We start from the raw sequence: 26,738 nt of genomic DNA on the forward strand, positions 1-26,738 counted from the left end.
CAGGAAGGGACACAGAGAGAAACATCTATCAGCCGCCTCCCACACACACCCTAATCAGGGACTGAATCCACAACCCAGGTATGTGACCTGACTGGGAATCGAACCTGAAACCCTTTGGTGTATGGGATGATGCTCCAACTGAGCCACTCGGCTGGGACAAGGATAATTTTGTTTTAATCTTTAGTGACTTATTTGATCTTTCTAATTCAAAGATAATTAGCTTTTCTTTTAATTTATTATTATTATTATTATTTTAATTGATTTTTTACAGAGAGGAAGGGAGAGGGATAGATAGTTAGAAACATCGATGGGAGAGAAACATCGATCAGCTGCCTCCTGCACACTCCCTACTGGGGATGTGCTCACAGCCAAGGCACATGCCCTTGACCGGAATCGAACCTGGGACCTTTCAGTCTGCAGGCCGACACTCTATCCACTGAGCCAAACTGGTTTCGGCTCTCTTAATTATTTTTTAAAGAAAGTTGTAATCTTATGTACTATGTAACTATTTAATTAACACATATTAAAGATTTTTTATTTTTAAAATATTTTAATATGTTTTTATTGATTTCAGAGAGAAGTAAGGAGGAGGAGAGAAAGATAGAAACATCGATGAGAGAGAAACATTGATCAGCTGCCTCCTGCACTCCCCTTACTGGGGTTCAAGCCCACAACCCAGGCATGTGCCCTGACTGGGAATTGAACGGCAACCCCTCGGTACATGGGATGGGGCTCAACCAATTGATCCACACTGGTGGGGCTAAAGATTTATTGATTCATTAATAAGAGAACCAGTAATATGATAAAGCTTGTCCAAAATGTATCTCTTTAATTTTAAAATTATTTCTATTCAAGCTGTGTCCATTCCTCATGCAAATAATTTGAAATCATATTCTATTACTTTTAAAACATTATATATAAAATATTTGACAGAAATATAACCTAAAGAAAACTAAAAACATATTTAGATGAAAATTCTATCTAATAAAAGAGTAGTATGCAAATTGACCATCACTCCAACACACAAGATGGCTGCCCCCATGTGATCAAAGATTGCTGCCCCCATGTGGACACAAGATGGCCACACCACAGGATGGCCAGCAGGAGAGGGCAGTTGGGAGGGACCAGGCCTGCAAGGGAGGGCAGTTGGGGGCGATCAAGCCTGCAGGGGAGGGCAGTTAGGGGTGACCAGGCCAGCAGAGGAGGGAAGTTGGGGGCGACCGGGCCTGCAGGGAAGGGCAGTTGGAGGGAGACCCAGGCCAGCAGGGGAGGGCAGTTAGGGGTGACCAGGCCTGCAGGGGAGGGTAGTTAGGGGTGACCAGGCCTGCAGGGAAGGGCAGTTAAGGGCAAACAGGCTAGGAGGGGAGCAGTTAGGCATCAAACAGGCTGGCAGGGGAGTGGTTAGGGGGTGATCAGGCTGGCAGGCAGAAGTGGTTAGGGGCAATCAGGAAGGCAGGCAGGCGAGCAGTTGGGAGCCAGCAGTCCTGGATTGTGAGAGGGATGACCAGCTGCTCATTTAGGCCCGATCCTAATGGGATCGGGCCTAAACGGGCAGCCAGACATCCCTCGAGGGGTCCCAGATTGGAGAGGGTGCAGGCTGGGCTGAGGGACACCCCCGCCCCCTGCACGAATTTCATGCACCGGGCCTCTAGTGTTAATATAAAATAGTAAAGATTTTGTCTTAAATTACTCTTAGATACCTTTTAGAAATCATTTTACAAAATAAACTCAAAATGAAGGTGCACTGATGTACTTTCAAATCACAACCCAAAAGCAAAGGAAGCTAAAATGTAGTGTAAAACTTCAATTTGGACTTTATGTTTTGCAATTGACTTGGCAACAAAATATTAAAAGAAAGACTTATTCTTGGGAAATTTACCAATCTGTAAATACCCATTCTTAGAAAAGTAAAATAAAATAGGGACTTGGGGGAGGTAGGGAGAGGATCCCAGCATTTATTAAGCTTCTGTGCTATGCTAGGCATTCTTCGAATAATTATCTCACAGTAATTCTTACTGTACAAAGTATGTACAATCTTCTTACCCAGCAGAAAATGAACCTCACAGCAGCTAAATAATTTGCTTAAGAAATCCTACCTGGTTGAATGCTGGAACCCATTTATTATCTTCTAAATTCACATTTTTCTCCCCTCAGTGGCTGTCTTATTTGGAACTATATCAACTGATGATTAAGTTAAATTTCAAGATTTCATAATCTCGCCGAAACCGGTTTGGCTCAGTGGATAGAGCGTCAGCCTGCAGACTGAAAGGTCCCAGGTTCGATTCCGGTCAAGGGCATGTACATTGGTTGCGGGCACATCCCCGGTAGGGGGCGTGCAGGAGGCAGCTGGTCAATGTTTCTCTCTCATCGATGTTTCTAGCTCTCTATCCCTCTCCCTTCCTCTCTGTAAAAAATCAATAAAATATATTTTAAAAAAAAAGATTTCATAATCTCAGAATAGGAACTTTATTTTCCTGTCAACAAAGAAAACTGGAAAATGTTTTTTTCTGTAGAGTTATTTAACATTATTAAAACTGTTTTTACAATTGCCTCTCTCTTTAAAATATCAATCTCAAAAAATGAACAGGAACTATTTTAGATTAAAACTATGTAAAGAGATTGATGAGGTCCAAGACATCCTACCTCCAAATATGGAAAGCTTTATCCTCCCTACAAATATGATAACCAAATGCAATGTGTGAACCTTTTTTGGCTCCTGGTTGGAAAAAAGACAGATATAAGTCCTAGCTAGTTTGGCTTAGTGGATAGAGCGTCGGCCTGTGGACTGAAGGGTTTTGGGTTTGATTCCGGTCAAGGGCACATACCCAGGTTTCGGGCTCAATCTGCAGTTAGGGGGCATGCAGCAGGCAGCCAATCAATGATTCTCTCTCATCATTGATGTTTCTATCTCTCCCTCTCCCTTCCTCTCTGAAATCAATTTAAAAAAAAATTTTTTTTTAAAGACAGATACAAGGGCCCTAAATGGTTTGGATCAGTGGATAGAGCAGTGATGGCGAACCTATGACACATGTGTCAGCACTGACACGCGTAGCTATTTTTGATGACACGCGGCCGCTGAGGCGGCGGCCTCATGCCGAGGATGAAACATTTGCGAAATAATGTTTTTTCCTCAAAGTGACACACTACCCGAGTTATGCTCAGTTTTTTGGCGAAGTTTGACACACCAAGCTCAAAAGGTTGCCCATCACTGGGATAGAGCATCGGCCTTCGGACTCAAGGGTCCCAGGTTCGATTCCGGTCATGGGCATGTACCTTGGTTGCAGGCACATCCCCAGTGGGGAGTGTGCAGAATACAGCTGATCGATGTTTCTCTCTCATCGATGTTTCTAACTCTCTATCTATCTCCCTTCCTCTCTGTAAAAAGTCAATAAAATATATATTTTTTTAAATAAAAAAATAAATAAAAGACAGATACAAGAGATATCCTTGGGGAATTTTGGGGAAAATTGAATAAGAACTGAATATTGAATGACATTGAATTAATTATTGATTTTATTATCCTCTCTAATAAAAGAGTAATATGCAAATTGACTGTCACTCCAAGACACAAGATGGCTGCCCCTATGTGGTCAAAGATGGCTGCCTCCATGTGGACACAAGATGGCCACCACAAATGGCCTGGAGGGGAGGGCAGTTGTGGGCAGTTAGGGGTGACCAGGCCGGCAGAGGAGGACAGTTGGGAGGGGGACCCAGGACTGCAGGGGAGGGCATTTGTGGGTGATCAGGCAAGCAGGGAGGGCAGTTAGGGGTGACCGGGCCGGCAGAGGAGGGCAGTTGGGGGAGACCAGGTCAGCAGGGGAGGGCAGTTGGGGGGGACCAGGACTGCAGGGGAGGGCAGTTGGGGAGGCAGGCCTGCAGGGGAGAGCAGTTGGGGGTGGCCAGGCCTGCAGGGGAGGGAAGTTGGGGGGGGGGGAAGACCAGGCCTGCAGTGCAGGACAGTTGGGGGAGACCCAGGCCTGCAGGGGAGGGCAGTTGGGGGGGACCCAGACCTGCAGGGGAGGGCAGTTGCGGGGGAACAGGCCAGCAGGGGAGGGCAGTTGGGGGGGACCAGGCCTGCAGAGGAGGACAGTTGGAGGGGACCCAGACCTGCAGGGGAAGGCAGTGCGGGGGACCAAGCCAGCAGGGGAGGGCAGTTGGAAGGGACCAGGCCTGCAGGGAGGGGGGCAGGCCTGCAGGGGAGAGCAGTTGGGGGGAACCAGGCCTGCAGGGAGGGCAGTTGAGGGGGGACCAGGCCTGCAGGGGAGGACAGTTGGGGGGGCCCCAGGCCTGCAGGGGAGGGCAGTTGGGGGGAACCAGGCCTGCAGGGGAGGGCAGTTAGGGGTGACCAGACTGGCCAGGGAAGGCAGTTAGGGGTGACCAGGACAGCAGGGGAGGCAGTTAGGGGCAATTGGGACAGCTGGGGAGCAGTTAGGCATCTGTCAGTCTGGCAGGGGAGTGGTTAGGGGGTGATCAGGCTGGCAGGCAGAAGTGGTTAGTGGCAATCAGACAGAAGCAGGCGAACAGTTGGGAGCCAGCAGTCCTGGATTGTGAGAGGGATGTCCAACTGCCCGTTTAGGGTGGTCGGACATCCCTATATGGGTCCCAGATTGGAGAGGGTGCAGGCTGGGCTGAGGGACCCCTCACGCCCCCCCCGCCATGCACAAATTTCGTGCACCGGTCTCTAGTGTACAATAATGGTGTTATAGTTATGTAGAAGAAGCTTTCTTTTCTTAGAAATGCGTATTGAAGTATTAAGGGTTAAATGTTATGATATCTGCAACTTATTTTTAAATGATTCATCAACAATATAAAATATGTATAGATAGATCATTAGACAGTGATGAACTAAACATGGTAAAATGATAACAATTGTTAGATAAAGGTGGAGAGTATACAAATGTTTATTGTAATTTTCTTTCAATTTCTCTCCATGTATGAATATGTTCATAATAATTTGGGAAGATGAAAACCTAGTCTATAAACTTCACTTAACCTCATTTTTTAAGGACACTATAAATTATGTAAATTAGACAAACTTCTATCAACTGTCTTACAAATTCAAATCAGTTTCATTCAAAAAGTGAGTTTCATTCATTTGTTCAGTATCTACCCAGTTGAGAACATTCTATTTGTGCAATGCTGATTCAAAAGTGACCTAGAAGACAAGGATCCAGAGTTTGGAATTAGGATTAGAGCATGTTAAGAAATTAGGATAATAAAATAATCAACAAGTGTTGGGAAATTTCAGTAATGGGAGATCTCTGAGGACTACAGTAAGTGGGGTCTTGAGCCTATCTTTTAAAAATGGGGAGAATTTGAATAGGAAGAAGTAAAAAAATTAGAGTTGAAAAGATCAAAATGAGTGAAGACATAAAAGCAAGGATGAGTTTAGCATGTTTTATAAATCAAAGATATGCAATTGTCATTCTAAACTTCAGATAACTAAGAGATAACTGGTATTTCTTCACTGACTTGGTATAATTCCACACTGAAAGTAAGACATAGCCAATAGAACTATATTACAAGTGAATGCATGATTTCCTTTAGGTTTTTGAAACATTGAAAAATAGCTCTCAATTCCCTTGATTACTTTTGAGCACCATTCGAGGTGGAGAGACCTTAAACTGCTAGCTACTAATATAGGGGCTGGTAACTTTTATTGCTAGTGGGTATTAGGTCCTTTAGGTGTGAGGAGATGATGGTCTGGACCAATGTGGTAGAAAGTAACTAGTGGCAGCTAATAAAATAGTCCTGATGTAAAGGCTAATCTGGGCCCCTCTTTGAGGGACTCCAATTTATGAGGAAAATAAATGATCTCTGTGTACATTGAATTAATCTAGGCAGGCCATGACCTTTTTGAAGTCATTCTCAAAAATATGGTCCTTGGTTCTTAAAAGCATCTCAGCGAATTCCTAAAACATTCATTTTCACATAAAACTAAATAAAGCCTACATGAAACCTACTGAGTTATTAAGGGTTAAGAAGTTCTGCTTTTCATAAACCAAAATTAGTGAGTTGTTAGAGCTTTGTGAGGACTAATTCAGTGTTAATACTATGAAGACAGGATGCATACAAAGCTCTATAGCATATGTGCATATATGGTTGGTAGAAAATCCCATAATTTTCAGGAAGGACACTTTTGTTATCAGTATTGTTTTAAGTTGGATATGGTTTTTTAAAGTTGTTATTCTTTTAAAAAATATGTTTTTATTGATTTCAGAGCAAGGAAGGGAGAGGAAGAGAGAGAGAGAAACATCAGTGATGAGAGAGAATCATTGATCGGCTGACTCCTGCACGCCCCCCACTGTGGATTGAGCCCGCAACCTGACCCGTAATAGAACCGTGACCTCCTGGTTCCTAGGTTGACACTCAACTACTGAGCCACATCAGCTGGGCAAAAGTTGCTTTTCTTACATTCCATTCTCAGTTAAGCTTTATCATTATCAGTTTGCTCTGGGGTTTTGATTACAACATGTAGTATTATATATTTGTGTCACTGGTGTTTTAGCATGGAATTTTCCAATATTTACATGAGTACATTAGGGTATGTACACATTGCTCAAACAATAAATAAGCCATACTAGAACTGTAAAAATAGATGTATACACAATCTCCCCAATTTTTTCCGTAAAGTAACACTTCACTGTTATCCCCAACTCTTCTTCCAGAAAATGAGAATTAGTATATAGTAAAGCAAGTATAGGGTGTAGATTTTTCTAGAGTTTCTCTCCTGCCTAAAGCTGTCATTGGCAAAAAATAGTTTGAGACCAGCTGCTCTATTCTAAATACCTGCTATTAATAAAAGCCTGAGCCTTCTATTTTTTTGAACAAAATAGTGGTCTGAATTATACAGGGTAAATTTGAGAAATACTATGATCTACTAAAAATCCATCTGTTTACATTTCTTCAGTAGAATATAAAATTGTTTATCTGATGGCATCCTGACAACAGAATTTTTCTAAAAGACTTATTTTAATGATCAACCATTTTTTAAAAATCAGCCCATTGAAGTAATACAAGAATTATTTGCTGCAGTCATGGTTAGAAGTGACAATGTGATACACTTAGGATGCAAAAGATGGTTTAATTTTTCTGAGTAATGACTGTTTAAAAGTGTTAAATTGCAGTTTTTTAAAATCTTGTTTTAATCCTCAACCAAGGATATGTTTATTTATCTTAGAGAGAGGAAGAGAGAGAGAGAGAGAAAGAGAGAGAGAGAGAGAGAGAGAGAGAGAGAGAGAGAGAGAGAAACATCGATCAATTGCCTCCTGTATGCACCCCAACTAGGATCTGAACCCACAACCTAGATATGTGCCTTGACTGGGAATCGAACAAGACTCCAACCAACCGAATCACGCTGACCAGGACAAGTTGCAGTTTTATATTTGTACATATGTTACATAAAAATATAAAACATATACAGGGTGTTCCAAAAAATGTATAAACACTTTGAATAATTATTAATTCTAATAGGTTAAATCTGAAAAGAAAGAAATATTAATTGAGCTATCAGAAAAAAGTAAGTATACATTTTGGGGGGGATACCCTATATTTACTATATAGTTAATGCACATAATGGGTAAATGGTAAAATGTCTCTTTTTCTTTTATAATGCATTTTAAGATACCTAAACACCATAAAATTATTTGGTCAGGAACAGGTCAAATTACAAAAATTTAGAATGAGTGATTGCTTACTGTTCTGTGTAATCTGACTTTATAACTGCTCATACAGTGATAAGGATGGACCTTGAAAGATGCTGTTGATAGACTGATTGGTCTAAAACAGGCAGCCCAGCAGTGTGTTTGGCCCATGCAACTTTTTTAAAAAATTAATTGAATTATTAATATTGAAAAGCTGGGAAATTTACGTAAAAATCCAGATAATAAGGTTTGTTTGTTTGTTTGTTTGTTTGTTTTTTTGGGGGGAAGGAATGCTTTTGTCCCACTGTGTCCATATATACTACCCAGACAAAGTGGTGAATCAGCTGGCTCTTTAACTAGGTACCTCTTATTCCTGACACTGACACTGAAGATTAATTGCCATTTAATATCATGCTAGCTCTGTATGTTCTTTTATATTCACCTTCTTCACTCATTTACTGCCTGGCCTCTGTAGGCATTTGAGTGTATAATAACTAAGTTAACTTACAGAGACCTTGTGATATTTCTGGAAAATGGACTCAGCCCCATATAAAAGTGGGAGGGAGTTCTAATTTTTGTATGCTGGCCCTATACTTTTAAGAAAATCCAACTAATGTTGATGTTTATTCAACTATAATTTCATTCGTTAGCTAATGATATTGTGCTCATTTAAAAACATATTGCCTTAATATTTCTCTAGCTATGTTCTGTGGAATGCCAGAAAATGGTGACTGGTCAATGCCTCTTTGGTCAATTAAGCTTGGGTAGCACTGAATAGTAGAGTCCCCTCTTTTTTTTTAATCCTTACCCAAAGATATTTTTTCCATTGATTTCTAGGGAGAGTGGAAGGAGAGGAAGGGAGGGAGGGAAGGAAACATTTATGTGAAAGAGACACATTGACTGGTTGCCTCCCACACGTGCCCCCCACCAGAGCTGGGGAACTTGCAACCAAGGATGGTGCCCTTGACTGGACTCGAACTCCGGACCCTGCAGTTCCCAAGCTGACACTCTAACCACTGAGCAAAATTGGCCAGGGCTAGAGCCCCCTCTTGATGCTTAATGCATAGAAGTCCATTGAAGGCTCTGAGAGGTCCTGAAGCAGCTTTGTTTAATGGTTAATTCAATAAACACACTTAATTGGCAGAGGAAGATTTCTTTCTCTGAAAAATTATTCTCTGAAAAAACCTTCACTTGGAAAATGTCTGATCCATCCATTCTTCTATACACTCATTCAGCAAATATATATGTGAAATACCTACTATGTGTAGGCCAAGACAAAGTTGGCCATGACCAGTATTTTCACTTTGTATGAGCCCCTGACTTTTCATGAGGGGTATTTCAGGGCATTAAGCTGCACTATTTTTTGTTTTGCCACTAATGGTGATTTTGTTAGTGGAGAAAAAGAAAAAATAAGGAAACATTGACATGGCTAGATATGTGGAATTATAAAGAAGACTGAGTGGGGAAATTGTGATGCCTTGACAGAAGCAGTGAACTTGAGCAAGCTTTGGGGAAACAGAATCTGATTTGGAGCATATGAATCAATTAGAATGCTTTTGGCTTCAAGTAAAAGAAAATTCAACCAAAGAGAGACATATAATAAGGAAAATTATTATCTCACTTAGTGAAAAACTCAGGTTTAGTGTGGTTCCAGGCTTATTTAATTCAGTAGCTTGGCATCTTCAATGATTAAGGTCCTTTCCGCACTTCCTCTTTTTCCTACAGAGTGAGTTGGTCCTTGTCCTCAAGCTTGCTCTGTAATGGTCACAAGATGGCTGCCACAGCTCCAAGTCCCAGGTCCTTACAAAATAATATTAGCTAAAATGTACATAGCACTTTTGATAGGCCAGACACTGTTCTAAGCACATTACATATATTAGTTCCTTTGCTGCTTACACAACCCCATGAGTTGGTTCTATTATCCCCATCTTACAGATATGAAAACTGAAGTATAAGGAAGTTAAGTAACTTTCTTAGTGAGTGGTGTGAACGAAAGGAGCCACATGCTAACCTGACAAGCTCAGGGGAGGCCTGTGTGACAGTCTCACAAACTCAGAGACCTAAAATAACCACAAAAGATGGTCTGAAAATTAAATATTTAACTACAAACAGGTTATAGTGGGCAGTCATGTCCTAGGCCAGTGATGGCGAACCTATGACACGCCTGTCAGCACTGACACGCGTAGCCATTTCTGATGACACGCGGCCGCTGAGGCGGCCGCATGCCGAGGATGAAACATTTGCTGCTCTTGAGGATGAAACATTTGCGAAATAATGTTTTTTCCTCAAAGTGACACACTACCCGAGTTATGCTCAGTTTTTTGACGAAGTTTGACACACCAAGCTCAAAAGGTTGCCCATCACTGTCCTAGGCCGATATTTTCCCTGACAATGATCAACTTAGATCTTTACTGAGCCCATTTGCCTTTTTGCCTCTAAGATAACATATCTTGAGATGTCTGGGTAACTTCCCTTTTTCTGGAGCCCCTGGGGCACAACCAAATGTGGTGGGCACCAGGACAGATGCCTCAAATTCCTTCATTATCATGTTAATTGTTCCTGCACCCACCTAAGTGTGTGTCCATCATTTTACTTTATATCCAATCCCAGGGGTTTCCCACCGCTTTGCTTTATCCCACCTCCTTAATCCGTCACCAATGAATTTCATGTAACCAACCTACGTCCCTCCTTTGATTGCAATGTATAAATAGAAATGTAACCTGCCATTCTCCGGAGCATTATCTCAGTTCATTGAGGTTCTGCTTCCCGGCATATGTCGACAGTTTGGCTCAAATAAACTCACTAAAATTCTTTACAGGTTTCAATGGTTTTTTTCCCCTGTTAACAGTGGCATCATACAACCACAGGTCATCTGGCTCCAAAAAAGGAAGAGAGTATCTTTCTCACATCTATGTAATAAAAGCCTAAGCGACCGTTGTGGTGGAACAACCAGAATGACTGGTGGCTATGATGTGCACTGACCACCAGGGGGCATATGCTCAATGCAGGAGCTGCCCCCTGGTGGTCAGTGTGTTCCCACAGGGGGAGCGCCGCTCAACCAGAAGCCGGGCTCATGGCTGGCTAGTGCATCGGTGGTGGTGGGAGCCTATCCTGCCTCCGCAGCAGTGCTAAGGAGCAGCGAGCAGTAAGGAGCAGCAAGCAGGTGGGTGGTAAGGAGCGAGGGCTCCTGAACTGTAAGAGGGATGTCCGCCTGCCGGCTTAGGCTTGCTCCCCGCGGCAGGCAGACATCCCCCAAGGGGTCCCGGACTGCCAGAGGGCACAGGTCAGGCTGAAGGACCCCCTGCCCTGCATGAGTTTCATGCACTGGGCCTCTAGTTCCTTTATAAGAGTAAGGAAAACTCTTTAAATCCCCCTACTTCCTGCATTTTTCTCTTTAAGTATCGTTAGCCTTATTTACATTACATGCATATCATTAAACCAATCACTCAAAAGGGGAATGAAATTATCATTATTCGTTTAGACGAATCAGATTAATGTCTGGTACTGGAGAGGAATTAAACCTACCCTCATAACATCAATTAAGTGAGATTCCAGAGCAGGACACATGATCAAGATGGGGAGGCTGCTGAGAAGTCAACCAACAGTGTCTACTACAGACTTAAGTGTCATTGGATCTTGGAATGAACAGATGCAGGAGGCAACTGAACATACCTCAAAGGATGGGGCTGCTGCTCCACACTTGGGGCTCAGATGCATTAAAGCAGTAGTTGGAGTCATGAGAATGGGGCACATTGCCAAAGAAGATGGTATAGAAATCAGAGGGCTAGAAAGTGAACCTCAAAAAAAATTGAGGGAAGGGATGGTTGGAACTATATAGTCAAAATGTTGAGAATTATTAAGCTGAGCGATAGATATATGGGGTTCATATATAATATTACTATTTTTGTGTGGGCCTGAACATTTCTGTAATAAAATTTTTTGAAAAAGAAAACAAAATCCAACCACGAAACCTTTGGAAATTCTCTATGAAGGAGCTTCCTGTTCTTGCTTCTCCAGCTCCTTTGTAACCTATATCTTAACCCTTGTCTAAGGTGTGCACCCACTTCTATACTTTGAGACAAGTTCTGGTAACAAGCAGGGAGGATATAAAAGGCTCTAGTTTGGCTTCTCACTGGTTCGTTTTTAGCCATTTCTGCTCCTGATCTGTGCTGACTATTTACAGGAGTCTCTGGCTTCCTCTCCCATCACCATTTCTACTTGGCTTCAGAGCCTACATTTCTCAATCCTGATCTGCAATCTTTCTGTGGCCAGTTATCTAACTGCTGGGATCTTTGCTATTTGCCAGAAACCTAAGGCCTTTATCTAAAGGACAGTAAAAGTGGGCCTTATTATGAAACCTTTTAAACTAATAGCACTCAAGTCCTGCATGTCCCTTTCACCATGAATTTTTCATTTGAGAATATTCTTAAAGCTATTTCCCTGAACACTTGTTCTTAGAATAAGCAACCTGTGGCTTTACTCCTGTGATCATCTTGATGGCTGCTCCATCCTGAAGTCTTTAGATTCTTAAGATTAGCACTCATGCCCAACTTAATAGCAGGAGAAAAAGAGCTTTCAGACAAGTCAACAGGAAAGGAGTGGTTATAGATGTGGAAGGAAAATAAGGAAAAAGCAGCACAACATTTCCTTTAGTTTTTTGAAGCATGTGCAAACCCCCATATTGCATAAGCAAATGGCAATGCTCCTGAGAAGCAAAGCTGAAGAGTTGGCAGAAATGTATAGTTTATTGTAAAAAGAAAACAGAACATAGCAAAGCAAATGGATAATGTAAATGAACTTGGGCATAAATGCAAAACTGCTTACGTAAATGGCTGATATTAGAGTTTTCCATAGTCGATCCTATTTAAACATTTTGTAGTTTTGCAGCATTTATTCAGTTGGGCTCCAAATGAAAAGTGTTTCTGATACCACCCACTGTGTTATAACTATAATCTTAATCTTCTCATGCACATGACACACACTTTAAAACACAAAGGAGCATCTGGCTCCGAGCCAGCCAGTTTTGGCCTCCAAGGCTATGGGGATTACATGCAGATTGGTGACAGCTTGATCAACTTCCTCCCTTAGGAGAAAGTGAGATATGGGGGCCCTTTGGAAAGGGAAAACAGCCAGTGAACTACTTGAAAAATGCTAAGTTCAATTCAATAAACACTTATTGAGGACCTACTATGTACAATGTGCAACAAAAAAATAATGTTTTTGCTGAATTGGAGATTACTCTCAGCAGGGTTATTACTCCCCATACTTTTTTTGTGGGGGGAAAAGGTCTCTGGTGAATCCTCTAGATTCCTTCTCAGAATAATGTTTTTAAACTTATGAAACTAAGTTCATAAAATTTCAAAAGAAACCAATTATATTGAAACAGTCATCAAAAAAGCTGTAAATTAATGGTAATGTAATATAGCGTCCCTCTTTATGAATACTTTAAATAACAAGATGTGTTGTAGGCAGTTAGACAGACATGAACAGAGCAAGGACGATGGGCCAGGTACAGAAGGTCATCAGGATAGAAAACCCCAGATGCCTAGCAATGGACAATCAATTGTAGGGTAGGACCTCATTCCCAGGGTGACGTTTCCTCCCCTAGCATATTGCTGGTCAAGAGGTTTGGACCCCTGACCTTTCCTCTGTAGACATAACATCTACGCCTCGGTTGTATTTCAGCTCCAGGCCCAGATAAGCAACAAAACTAGCCATGGCATCAGGATCAGCTGCATTGAATAATGACCCTGGGCCAATCAATCAGTGGAGACCACAACCTTGAATGGACACACCTAGAAAGCTGCTAAATATTCTATTAAAGATCTTTCCCTGGGTTCTTCCCTAAAATCTCTGCCCTTAAAACCTTTAGGATGGAGGACGCAGTGCCACTCCTCCTGGGAGCCCGCCCATGCCTTTCCTTTCCCCGTTCCTCTGTAATTTACTCAGTAAATGTTCTCTTACAGTCTGGGTCTGGCTCTGAATTCTTTCTTAGCCAGAACTCAAGTACTGAGGTTGCTGAACCCAAGTTTGGTCTAACCCCACCGGTTGATCAGACACTTGGTGCCGTTCCTGCCGCCTACAACAGATCTAGTGGTGAGTCCAGTAATTCCTGTAATTTCAAAATAGTGTTGAGTGTAAATTATATTTTCAGAGATTTGCAACAACTCTAATGTGATATGAAAATATCAGTAATTTCTGTTGATGATAAAGTCACAGTTACGACTAGTGATATAACCATGCAAAAACTTAATTTATTTAATGTGGTTTCATTTCTTTAATGTTGACCTTTCCTTTTTTTTTTTTTTTCTCTCCATCCAAACTGGCCTCATCCAATCTGATAGCACCATGACTCACTGGCCTCCCTCTTCCTTGCAAATCCACTTCCTTCCTTAATAATTAAGCACTTAGGATATCAAATGGTTAGCATCAGTTTTAGCAACAAAGCCTCGGGTCTGTTGACCGCAGGACAGAGTTTTGGGTCAAACTAAAGATAACATCTTGACTTCACTTCAGTTTCAGCCCCAAGTCCATGAAAGCTGAACCACACCCTCACAAAACCAGACAGAACAATGCCATGGCTGACATTAGGACCTGACACAACGGTCAACTACTTCCTACCCTGGATGGCAACCAATCAATAGAGTCCAGGACCCCAACTTCCTTAGCTACCATGATTAATAATTTTTCCAGCATATAATCTATACCAGTATGGGACATCAGGGAGTCAGATCTTAGAGCAAGCATGTCAAACTCAAAGGCTAACACGGGCCAAATAAACAAGGTTTAAGTTTATGTGGGCCGCAAAAAAACAAAAGCTTCAATTTTCATAGAAACATGGGTTTATTTCGATAGAAACATGCTGAATACAAAGGGCTGAAATAAATGAGTCATCATTAACATAAAATGATAGAACATTTTAATAAAAATTAATATTTTTTCTTGAACATTAACTAATCAGACACTGAATGACTGCACAAATTAATAAGTGTAACACAAATAAACCTATTTTTCTTGTTCTCCAAAAGCAAAATATTTCCTGTTGAGCACACCAAACAAGTCAGTCCAAGACTAATGACATGGCAATCGGCTGCTAAAATATTTGCTGCTAGTATTAGTGGAGAAAAGTGGTGCACCTGCGCATAAGGCGCATAAGGGACATGAATCCAACATGATTATAGTAATCAGTCATTAGCGAAAGTTATAGTTTGTTATTAATAGCTAGAGGCCCGATGCATGAAAATTCATGCAAGAGTAGGGCTTCCTTTCCCTGGCTGCTGGCACCTGCTTTCCTCCAGCACCCAGACCTGGGCTGGCTTCCCTCCATCCCAGCTTTGTCAGGAAGGACATCTAGAATGACGTCCGGTCTAATTAGCATATTACCCTTTTATTATTATAGACTAGAGGCCCGGTGCATGAAAATTCATGCACTGGAGGGGGGTCCCTCAGCCCAGCCTGCCCCCTCTCACAGTCCAGGAGCCCTCAGGTGTGGGAGGTGACCCGGTGATCAGGGGAAAGCGACGCCCCTATCACACCTCTGCTGCTGCCACTGCCAGCAGCCAAGCCTCAGCCAGCCCTGGTTACCTGAGCCTCAGGCGGCCCTGGGTGGCTGGGTAGCTGCCATCTTTGAGGGTGTGGCAGCATATCCCCTCCTTATTGACTGTGGGCGCTGCCATCTTTGTGAGGGTGTGATGGTCAATTAGCATATTCTCTCTTTATTAGATAGGATTATGTATAACAGGATATTGTAAAAATTAAGTTATAAAATTTTAAAAAATATATTTTATTGATTTTTTACAGAGAGGAAGAGAGAAGGATAGAGAGTTAGAAACATTGATGAGAGAGAAACACCAATCAGCTGCTTCCTGCACACCTCCTACTGGGGATGTGCCCGCAACCAAGGTACATGCCCTTGACCAGAATCAAACCTGGGACCTTTCAGTCCGCAGTCCGACACTCTATCCACTGAGCCAAACTGGTTAGGGCAAGTTATGAAATTTTTATTAAAATGTTTCTTACATACCGTTATATTGGCAGGGTTGCAAAAATATTCATTGTGGCTGTATGCGTCCCATGGGCTGCAAGTTTGACATGGTTGTCTTAGAGCATTAGCTCATCTGGGACTCCAGGCTTGGTGTCATTTCCCTAAACCTCTACTTTTTTTGCTGCAAACTTCTGTTTGTGTTTTATTGGGCTTTGACGTGCTCAAGCAAATGGGTCCCTTTAGTCCGGTAACAGTGCTGCTGTGGATTGTTGTCTACATTCATAAGAAATAAATGCTAAATTTCAGTTAGAGGTTAGTAAAAATAAATGTGTAAATTTCCCCCCATTTAAGTTCATAAACGTGAATTCAATCCCCTTGGAGTCTGTGGACCTCAGGTTAAGAATTTCTCATCCTGGCCCTGGTGAGGTAAGCTCAGTTGGTTATAGCGTTGTCCCCATGCATTGCAGTTTCCATCTCAATCTGGGTACATACAAGAAGCAACCAATCTACATTAATAAATGAGAAACATGCAAATTGACCTTCCCTCCGCTATACCCACCAGCCCATCAGAGCAAGTATGCAAATTAACCCAACAAAGATGGCGGTTAATTTGCATATGCAGGCAGAGCGAAGACTGAAGACAGTGTAGAAGGAAGCCAAGCGCTGCAGAAGGGAGCGAAGTGGCAGAGAAGGGATCAAAGCCTGCTTCGGCAGGCTTCGCTCCCTTCTCTGCTTCACTCTGGCCGCAGGAAGCCCTATTCTTGCAGGAATAGGCCCGAGGAAGCCCTATTCTTGCAGGAATCTTCCTGCAATGGGCCTCTAGTAAATGCATAAATAAATGGAATAACAAACTCATGCTTCTCTCTCTCTCTCTCTCTCTCTCTCTCTCCTCTCTCTCTCTCTCTCTCTCTCTCTCTCCCTCTATTTCTCTAAAAGCAATAAATTAAAAACAAAATTTTTTTAAAGAACTTCTCCTATATGTGTGCACACAGAGAGGGTAGAATGTTAGAAAAATAAATTACCTAAATAATTAAAATATGAGGCAGAATAGGGTAAGTGTTCTAGAATTGGAGCAGCAAAGCCCTGTAGCAATTCAATATGGAGAGGAAATTAGAAAAGGCTTAAAAAGAGGTAAAGAGGAAGAAAAAAAAGTACAGGAAGACAGGCATTTTATCTTCTAGGTCATCCTTTTCTTCAATCCTCCTCCTCTCCAGCTCATTAAATTGACTAAAGCTGGCTTATCTTTGGAACTAGCTTTAGGTGGGGTATGGTTTAGAGCAGTTTTTAATCAGTTTGTTCTCAGGATCCCTATGCACTTTCACAAGTTATTGAGTGTCCAAAGAGCTTTTATTTGTGTGGGTTATATATATATAAACATTTATTGTACTAGAAATTAAAATTGAGAAATTTAAAAACATATATCAATTAATTAAATAAAAATGCAGTATGTGTTTATATAAATAGCATATTTTTGTGTGAAACATAAATATATTTTCTAAAACAATAAAAATATTAGTAAGGAAGGATACATTGTCTATATTTTTGCAAAACTCTTTAATCTCTGGCTTAATAGAACAGGTGGACTCTGTATCTGCTTTTGCAATGTTTTTTTCATTTTAATTTCTTTATTGATTAAGGTATTACATATTTTTAAATCTATTTTATTGATTTTTTACAGAGAAAAGGAGAGGGATAGAGAGTTAGAAACATCGATGAGAGAGAAACATCAATCAGCTGCCTCCTGCACACTCCCTACTGGGTATGTGCCCGCAACCAAGGTACATACCCTTGACCAGAATCGAACCTGGACCCTTGAGTCTGCAGGCCGACACTCTATCCACTGAGCCAAACCGGTTAGGGCGAGGTATTACATATTTGTCCTCATCCCCCCATTATCTTCCCAATGCCCCCCTCCCCTCCACTCATGCCCTCACCCCCCTGTTGTCTTTGTCCACTGGTTAGGCTTATATGCATGCATACAAGTCCTTGGTTGATTTCTCCCCCTTGTTTTCTATAGCCTCTGAAAAACTTCACTGTATCCTTCTGAAAGAATGAGAATGAAATAGGCCAATAATGTCTTAGTATCATTGTGAAACTAGTTTTGACCTTGAGGACCCTCAGGACATACTTTGAGAACTGTTGATTTTTCTTTTTTGTTTTATAATTTGAATTTTCTTCAGCTACAGAAAAAGAATAATTCTATTACTAGAAATAAGTTGTATAAAAAATGTCAAATGTGTATGTGCTGGGTAGCTCTTGTCCCTCCAGATATCCAGCTGTCCCTTCACCTTTATCCATCTGTACTGTGACCGATATGAATATCAACAGGCTCCAGTTAGGTTTGGCCAATGAGAAGCACTTGCGGGAGAATAAAGGGAGGGAGCAGAATGAGGTTTGAGTATTGATTTCCTACTTGATGAGGGCTCCCTATATGTTCTTCACCAAAGGTCAGAGTTCTTGACGTGGGACCCTCTACACATAACTCTATCTACAGGTTTCTGCAAACTCTTCCTATACTTATCCCTTTAAGCATATGGGTGATAATGCACCTCCCTTTACTAACCCAAAGGGATTAGGCATTATGTCTTATCTCTACCCTGTCTGCACCTTTGGAAATAGTCTTTTTATTACACTGTTTTCCAAAATTCCTGATTTGAATGCATCATTTGTTCCTTGCCAACTCTGACTAATGAAAGTTGTGAGGGTTATATGATGTTAAGGATAAACTTCCATTCAAGTATTCTCTATGGCATCAAATCCACTTGATTTCAGAGAGGAAGAGAGAGGGAGAGAGAGATAGAAACATCAATGATGAAAGAGAATCATTGATCAGCTGCCTCCCCGGGAATTGAGGGAATTGAATCGTGACCTCCTGGTTCACAGGTCAAGGCTCAACCACTGAGTCATGCTGGCTGAGCAGATCCTCTTGATTTTAATGGAAGGTAGAACGCTGTAAAGCTCTGCTGCTATCTCAAAGTCTGAGGTATTTATGTCTCCAGAAAGAGCTGGGTGCATTGAAGACCTCCTGGTGTCTGCAAAGACTTCTTGGTTTTGCCCTTGCTTGAGTTTGTTTTCATCTGTGCAAAAATAAAACAGAAATATAGCTGTGGTCCCAGAACCACCAGCAGCAGCAGCACCTGGGAACTTGTTAGAAATGCAAGTTTCCAGGCCCCACCTGCGACCTACTGAATCAAAATTCTGGAGATGAGAATTCGTGTTTTAACAAGCCATCCAGGGGATTCTGATAGCTTGGTAGTTTGAGTTTTACTGTAAGCAACTCACAACATCGTAGTTCCCTAATTTTCTGGCCTCCTTTGCAGCTACATGTGATTCCCTTATACCCTACTGCCTTCAACTTGGACATCTTATCTGAAGCTGCAGTAAATATCTTGCAATCTTGGGGCAACAAGATAATTGTAAACACACTGACCCTGACATCACTCTTGGCCTCCAGATGTCTTGATATTGAAAAAAAACGCTATCCCACACCCTCCAGTTATTTAAGCCAATGTTTAGGTTTTCTGTTAGTTGTAGCCAAACATATTTCTAACTAACATGAATTGGGGTTTTTTAAAAGACTTTCCCCCTCATGATGATAAGAATTTTAAACAATATTTTAATATTGAAATGAGTCTTTAAAATGGAGCAGAGGGCAAAATTCTTATGGATTTTAAAGATAATTTTTAGCATGTGTGGCCCAATTCTTGCCTAGATACCTAGTGATAAAAGGGCCTCAGTGCTAGGAGACCTCCTTTGGAAATGTTTGAGAAGCACTTTTAAGAGAAACTATGTGTGGTTTCATGAAAGTCAGTGTTGATCATTTCTAAGAAGGTAGCAATGATCAATAAAAGGGAAAACTTATTTCCTACTTTGTTTACGCTTCTGAAAATAAATCGGTGAGTTGTTTTCCTCACATTAAACAATTCTGACACGACCTGGAGTTAGTGCAGCCCCCACAGGTGTAAAGGCACAGTCACAAGTCCTAGATTGTGACCTGTACCTCTGACCAACCAGGTTTAAATCAGGGATTACCACAACCCCCTCCTTCAGTTAAACTATTTGCTAGAACAGCTCAGAGAACTCAGGAAAGCACTTTATTTATTATTGCTAGTTTATTACAAAGGGTACAACTTAGGAATAGCCAAACGAAAGAGATACATAGGTATGGAGGGGATTGGAGCTTCTATTCCCTCCAGGATCATCACTCACCCAGCATCTCCATGTGTTCATCAACCCAGGAGCTCTCCAAACCCAGTCATTTAGGCTTTTTATAGAGGCTTCATTAAGTAGGCACAACTAGTTAAATTACTAGTAGTTGGTGATTTTGTTTGTTGCCCCTCTCCCCTCCCCAGAAGTCAAGAATGGGGCTGAAAGTTCTCACCCTCTGAATACATGGTTGAGTCCTCTGGCAACCAATCTCCATCCTCGAAGAGTTATCTCATTAGCATTCAGGTATATGGTTTAAATAGGTTTATTATGCACATCAAAAAACATTCCTCTCACCCCTATCATTCAATAAACTATAAGGGTTTCATGAGCTCTGTGCCAGGAACCAGGGATGAAAGCCAAATATGTATGTTTTTATATCACAATTTCACAGGCCTATCATCTGCCACAGTACCTGATTCACAGTGAATGCTTAATAAATATTTGTAGAGTGGAACTGATGAAAAAAATTTTAATGCAGAAAACAGGCTTATTAGAGGAACATTTCCAGTGGTTAAAGGGAGTGGATCAATCTATTCAAATCAGGCTATTTGAAGTTTGGCACTGAAACTCCTTGTCAGAGAGAGCACAATGATCTGCATATAACAGGCACATAAATATGCTGACTTGAATCAATGAAATTTCTACTGTGAAATATAAAGATTCCGATTCAACTGTGACAGGCACTGTATTAGGTGCTATTATATACCATATGCCATTTAATATTTGAAATAATAGTGTGAAGTAGGCAGCACTGGATTACTAGTGACTGTCTATAAGCTTACTGCACCAACAAAGCTTGGGCACCCAAATTTATTTGGCAAAAACTGATATTTGATATCTTATTTAAAAAAGAACATTAGAGCCAGGCTGGTGTGGCTCAGTGGTTAAGCCTGGACCTATGAACCAGGAGGTCATGGTTTGATTCCCAGTTAGGGCACATGCCCAAGTTGCCAGCTCCATCTCCAACATTGAAAAAATTAGAACTTTTTTCAATATTATACTTAGCATTCTTCCATTTTAAAGTACATATTGGAAAGTGCTTTGCGTTACTAAGAACATCTAGTGCAAGAATGTCAAACTCACCCTAGCTCGTTTGGCTCAATGGTTAGAGCGTCAGCCTGCTGACTGAAAGGGCCCAGGTTCGATTCTGGCCAAGGGCACATGCCCGGTTGTGGGCTCGATCCCAAGTAGGGGACGTGCAGGTGGCAGCCGGTCAATGATTCTATCTCATCTTTGATGTTTCTATCTCTCTCTCCCTCTCCCTTCCTCTCTAAAATCAATAAAATATATTTTTAAAAAAAGAATGTCAAACTCAAAGGCTAACACAGGCCAAATAAACGAAGCATGCGGGGGGCCTCGAGTTTGACATGCTTGATCTAGTGCTCTTCATCTGGCTTCAGAATGGGATGTTATGGTTCCTATTTTGTAGCACAAACTAAAGGCTCAGAGAGCTTAGTTACTAGCTCAGGTCACACATCTAATTAGCAGCAGAGCCCACTATGATGTTATTTAATGTTTATGATGCATTATATACAGAGGTGGGCAAAAGTGTTTTTACTGGGCCATCTTTTTTAGTTTATAAAGCTATTGTAAAAATCATAACCTGCATGTCTTTTTTTTCTATATGAACAATTACAAATTTTTTGTTGATTTTTTTTAAGAGAGAGAGAAACATCAATGTGAGAGCTGAACATCAATCAGCTGCCTCCTGCATGCCTCCTATCCCCGCTGTGACCAGGAATCGAACCATCAACCTTTTGGTGCATGGGACTACTGCTCAACCAACTGAGCCATACCAGCCAGAGCCCATATGAACAACTGTAACCATACTTTTGCCCATCCCTATATTTATGATAGTATATACTAACTTTCCTTTTAAAGTTGTGAATCTTGTTGGGTCTTCTTTAATGGTTTAGTGTTTTAATCAAATAAAGCATACAACAGAGTTAATCTAAATATGTTTTGATCCCTGTTGTATTCTCAATACCTAGAAAAGTATTCAATGGGTGTGTTTTTTTAAGCAGTTGAATGAATGATATGCAATCATTAGCCCACCTAAATGGTTGGGTTTTGTGTTTTGAGATCAACTAAGGGAAAGTGAGAAGGAAATCAAGGAGACCAAGCAGCTTCTATGATGCCCTTCTGAGATATTCTCAAGACAAGAGTCCCCAGATGTGTCTGCTTTTATGCTCTTTATGCTTTTTTTTGGTCTCTTTTTGGGGGAATTAACCTGACAGTACCTTTTAGTCTAATTCAATTGCTGGAGGAATCATGTCCAGTTCCTCTACCTGCCTATTGAATCATTCATTCTAGACTCATCCTGTATCTGTGTGAAGCCATCCTCGGTAAACCTATCCACAGGGACGGTCCTTTATGTCGTCACCAACCCTTGCACGTTTCAATTATAGCACCTATCATCTTATATGGGGATTGCCTAACTTATTTTTGTGTCTCTAGCTCTGCGTACAGTGCCTGGCAAACAGGAGTCGCTAAATAACTGTGGGATGAACGAATGAATATCAAAGATAGGCTGAAAGTTTTCAAACTCAGTGTTGACTGAGAAATTAAACACGGAAATGTCAAGGTCTAAAATGCCGTGCGGGCTTAGAAGTAATAAAAATTACCACCAACACCACAGAATTCTCCTGAAGGGATCACCTATCCCACTGTCACACGTCGCCTTTTGGCCCCTCCTGGTACCCCAATTTCCCGCTCACTAACTCAATTCTCTTCCCTTTCAGGGGACAGGTCAGGCAGGTATCACAGCTACGCTGCTCTGATTGGTCCGTGATGATTTCATTGTTAGGGCACATCCGGGCTTTTCCCCTCCCCGCAACACCTCCCCCAGAACCCGGCCTTCGGAGTCTCCCCCTCACGGGTGCGCCCCACCCGCTGGCTGAAGCAAAACAACCGCCACTCCCCAGACCGCTTCTGGTCCTCGTCTGCGCCATCCCTTCCCGACTCGGCGTCTAAGAAAGGCGTTTATAACAGCCAATGAGGGCCTAGCAGACTTTGTTAGCCAATCAACAGCCAACCCTCTGCAATTCCGGGTGGGACTAGGCCTCCATACCTATAACTGGCCAGCCCGTTGGCTCCTATATGGCGCTAGTTTTACTCGAGGCTTAGAGGTCAAAAATAGAGGGGCATGGCCCTCGTAGAACTGAAAGGATCCGCACAGACCCAATGGGTTTGACCATTTTCGAAGACTAGCCAATCGCTTTCCGGGTACTTCCCCGCCTTTTGCGCGTTCATTTAAAAAAAGCCGGTGTGACGGACTTGGAAATTGGCTCAGTGACGGACACATAGCGAAAGCCAATGACGGAGGGATCGGGCCACCATTTCGACCAATAAGGAAAGGGAGTCGCTCTGGCTCGGCTTTGCGAGGCGGAGCGCAGGTGGGTGTTTTTTGATTGACGGCGGTTTCTACTTATAGCTGGCAGGGTGGGTTGGTCCCTGAGGTCCGGGAGGTATAGCAGAGGCGGGGCTGAGTAAAGTAAATGGTAATAAAGGGTTGGGTCTCCCTCAGTGGGCGGTGTTTGATGGATAGTTGACCTTGCCAATTGAAGGTGGTCCCCGATACCCAATGGAAATATTGTAGGCGGGGAAAACTCAGTACCGAGGTACAAGGGGCAGCCCGAGTGGGCGGTAGAGCGGTGATTGACGACCTGCTCAGCAAACCGAGGACAGCGAGAGGCCGCGCGGCGTCCCAAGAGGACGGAACTGGGGGCGGGGCCCGCCTAGGGGCGGGGAAGGACCAGATGCGGGGAGGGGGGGGGTTGTAGAAGGAGCGGAGCGGCTGCTGCTCAATGGCGGAAAAGCCGCCGGTGCTCTGACCGCCTCGTCCCCCCTGGCAGTTGCGGGGGAGTTTCCTGCCGGCGCGGTTGGAGTCTCTGTTTCTCAGGGTTTGGTGGTTGGAAGATGCTCCAGAGAGACGAGGCTGCGGCGGAGGAGGTGGCGGCGGCCGAGTCGGCAGCGGCGCTAGGGTGGAGAAAAGGCGGCAGCGGCGGCGGCGGCGGCGTGCGGGGCCCGACGGTGTAAACAGCTCCGGAGTTGTCGGAGGCGGTGGCCGAGACCCCGAGGGGGCAGCGGCGGCTGAAGCCAGGGCGCGCCTCCGTTGGAAGCCTGGGCCGATCAGCGGGGCTCTGCGGCGGCGTGAGCGGACGCCCTAGACCTCGCCTTCCTTCTTCGCTTCAGGTAAGGCCGCTCGGCGTCCTGCGCCGGGGGAACAGCTCGAAGGGCACGGCCGAGGCCCAGGACCGTTTTCAGGGTGTCGCTGAGCTCCGGCCGCGGCCTCTGCCCGCCAAGCCCTCGCGTCTTTTCCTGCGTCGCGGAGCCGAGGGCAGCGGAACGCCGGCCCTGGCTCCTGGGTAGGCCCCTTCGCCAGCCGCCGCCTCCGCGCTCCGCCGGGGCTGCGAGAGGCTTGTGGTAGGGAATTTTCCTTTGCTCCAGTGCCTGTTGGTAAGGTGCTTGCCCCTGTCCTCTGCTTCAGGCTGCGAACATCTCCAGTGAAAGCACCGGGGCAGCCCCAGGCCCTCACTCATCCCTTCCTGGTGTATGCCTGTTTGAACACACCACCTTTTCCCGTTGGGTCCCTCATCAGCTCCTGCCTGACTTTGCGCTCCACTTCACTTCCTTGTTAAATTTTCTCTCTCCCTCTTCTGTCACCAGGTCTCACCCTCTTCTTCCCCTTAACGGCTTTAAATCGTTTCTCTTTCTCTTCTCTGCAGACCCCGGGGTTCTCTTCCCCGCCTTCCCCAGCAATCCTTTTTGGATGTCATTCTTTTTAACCAGTGAAGTTCTTAAATGAAATGGCTATCGTCTGTACTCATGTCCAGCAGAGGCCCATTAAGAGTACACTCGCCAGCTCTATGTGGAAGATCAGCTTTTTCAAATAATGTAACTGAGCCTAACACCCTTAAAAAATTATATTATCAAATGTAGACTGTAATAATATAAAAAATTATATCAAATGTAGAAAGTAACACCGAAGTAATATTTAAAATGAAGGGCTCAATGACTGTGGAAAATACTTATTTTTTTTTTTTAGTTAAATGACCTCTAATGTCAGATTTAGCAGAACTAGAACATTCGCCCATCTTACTTGGCAAAAATGCTTCTTAAGCTTTTGATAGTGGCTCAGACTCATCAGTCTTCAAGTTGGCTTAAAAACAACTCGAAAACTTTAAAAACAAGACATTGTAAGAACAGCTAGGTAGGTGTTTTGATGATGTCACAGTTAAAAGACCTTTTAAAATAGGCTCTACATGTTTAATGTATCAAAATAAAGTTGGCAGGAGTCTTGTAAAAGGATTATTTAGGAATTTAAGTAGTCTTAGTGTTATATAGCTATTTTGAGAAAAACATTCTTTTTCTTTTAACAAACGTTTACAACTCCTGTGATGTGAGAATTACTGAGGTTTATTGTGGGATTAACACAGGAACTCATTTTATTTGAGCTACTGTATGGATGTAGAAGTGGTAATTGTTCAGGGTAGAAAATATAAGTCAGTATGTTCTAGGAGATGGAGAAACGTGCCATGGACACTGAATGTTAATAGACATTATTTCATTTACTTTCTTGGTTGTGCAATAGCAGAGTTCCTATTATTGGCCTACTTTTAAATAGAGCATTTCTAAGTAAATAGTGAGGCAAGTTATTCTAATTATTATAGTCCTTTTCAAATGTACAAGCTTTTAAAAAATATATAGTTGCAGTTACACTGTTAAAATAGTAATTTTTCAAAGTTTTTTTTTTTTTTTTTTTTTTTTTTTTTTTTTTTTTTTAGGCTTCCTGAATATACAAATGTTTTAGTAGAACTTTTAAAAGTATGTAGAGCAGAATTTTTTTTTTTTTTAGTCAACAGATTTTCTTTCCGGAATAATACTAAATTTTACTGAGCAGCTTCTCTCAATATCTTCTTTGTCTCTCTTTTTTAATGCTTGTTGTTTGTGTTTTCTCCTCTTTATTTTTTCCTCTCATAACGTCTTCTCACAGTTTCTGCAGTGTTTTTTATGTTGCAGTATCAGCATGGAATGGTATTTTTATTTGATCTTTCATACTGATTAGCCAAGATCTATACAGTTTCTTGTACATTAACCTTTGGATGTGTTCACGTTGTGATAATTCCCTTAGAGGTGAACAGCAGAGCTTTCAACACCTGTTTTCTTAATACTGGGTGTCTTATTTCTTTGAAGACTCCAGGAATAGGTGAAAGCCTTTTCAGTTTATCTGACAGTCATGTCAGTGAATACTATTTTATGTTAGTAATCCACATATTATAATTACCAAATTCCTTCAGATTACATGTACTGAAGGAATGGTATAGTGTCTAAATAGCTGTTTCTAAGAACACCTGATTCACAAGTTGACATGACCAGAAAGAGTGACACCTGTTGAAAGTTTATTTTCCTACTAGAAGTCCAGTGCATGAAATTCATGCACTGGGTTTGGGGAGGGGTGTCCCTCAGCCCAGTCTGCACCCTCTTCAATCTGGGACCCCTCAGGGGAATGTCCTACTGGCATTCGGACATCCCTCTCAATCCGGGACTGCTGGCTCCCAACTGCTCGCCTGCCTGCCAGCCTGATCACCCCCAAACCATTCCCCTGCCAGTCTGATCAAAGCCTAACTGCTCCCCTGCCGGCCTGGTTGCACCCAACTGCCCTCCCCTGCAGGCCTTGGCCCCTCCCAACTGCCCTCCCCTGCAGGCCTGTCTCCCCCCCCCCAACTGCCCTCCCTCCCCTGAAGGCCCGGTTGCCCCAACTGCCCTCCCCTGCTGGCCATCTTGTGGTGGCCATCTTTGACCACATGCCATATGGGGGTGACCATCTTGTGTGAAGGCGTGAGGGTCAATTTGCATATTACCTCTTTATTATATAGGATAGTGTACATCTTTAATGGAGT

At 42.6% G+C, this 26,738-nt stretch overlaps 1 protein-coding gene across 1 annotated transcript in view; it reads left to right on the top strand.

Annotated features, from left to right (window-relative positions):
* The first annotated feature begins 23,610 nt into the window (after positions 1-23,610).
* PPM1B (protein phosphatase, Mg2+/Mn2+ dependent 1B) overlaps positions 23,611-26,738 on the top strand; it is a 54,895-nt gene continuing 51,767 nt past the window's right edge. The window contains exon 1 of the mRNA XM_079791619.1: positions 23,611-24,030. The gene's annotated coding sequence lies outside the window, so the exon portion shown is untranslated. The remainder of the gene's footprint in view (positions 24,031-26,738) is intronic.

Source organism: Cnephaeus nilssonii (assembly GCF_951640355.1).
Source record: "Cnephaeus nilssonii genome assembly, chromosome: 15".
NCBI classification, from domain to species: Eukaryota; Metazoa; Chordata; class Mammalia; order Chiroptera; family Vespertilionidae; genus Cnephaeus; species Cnephaeus nilssonii.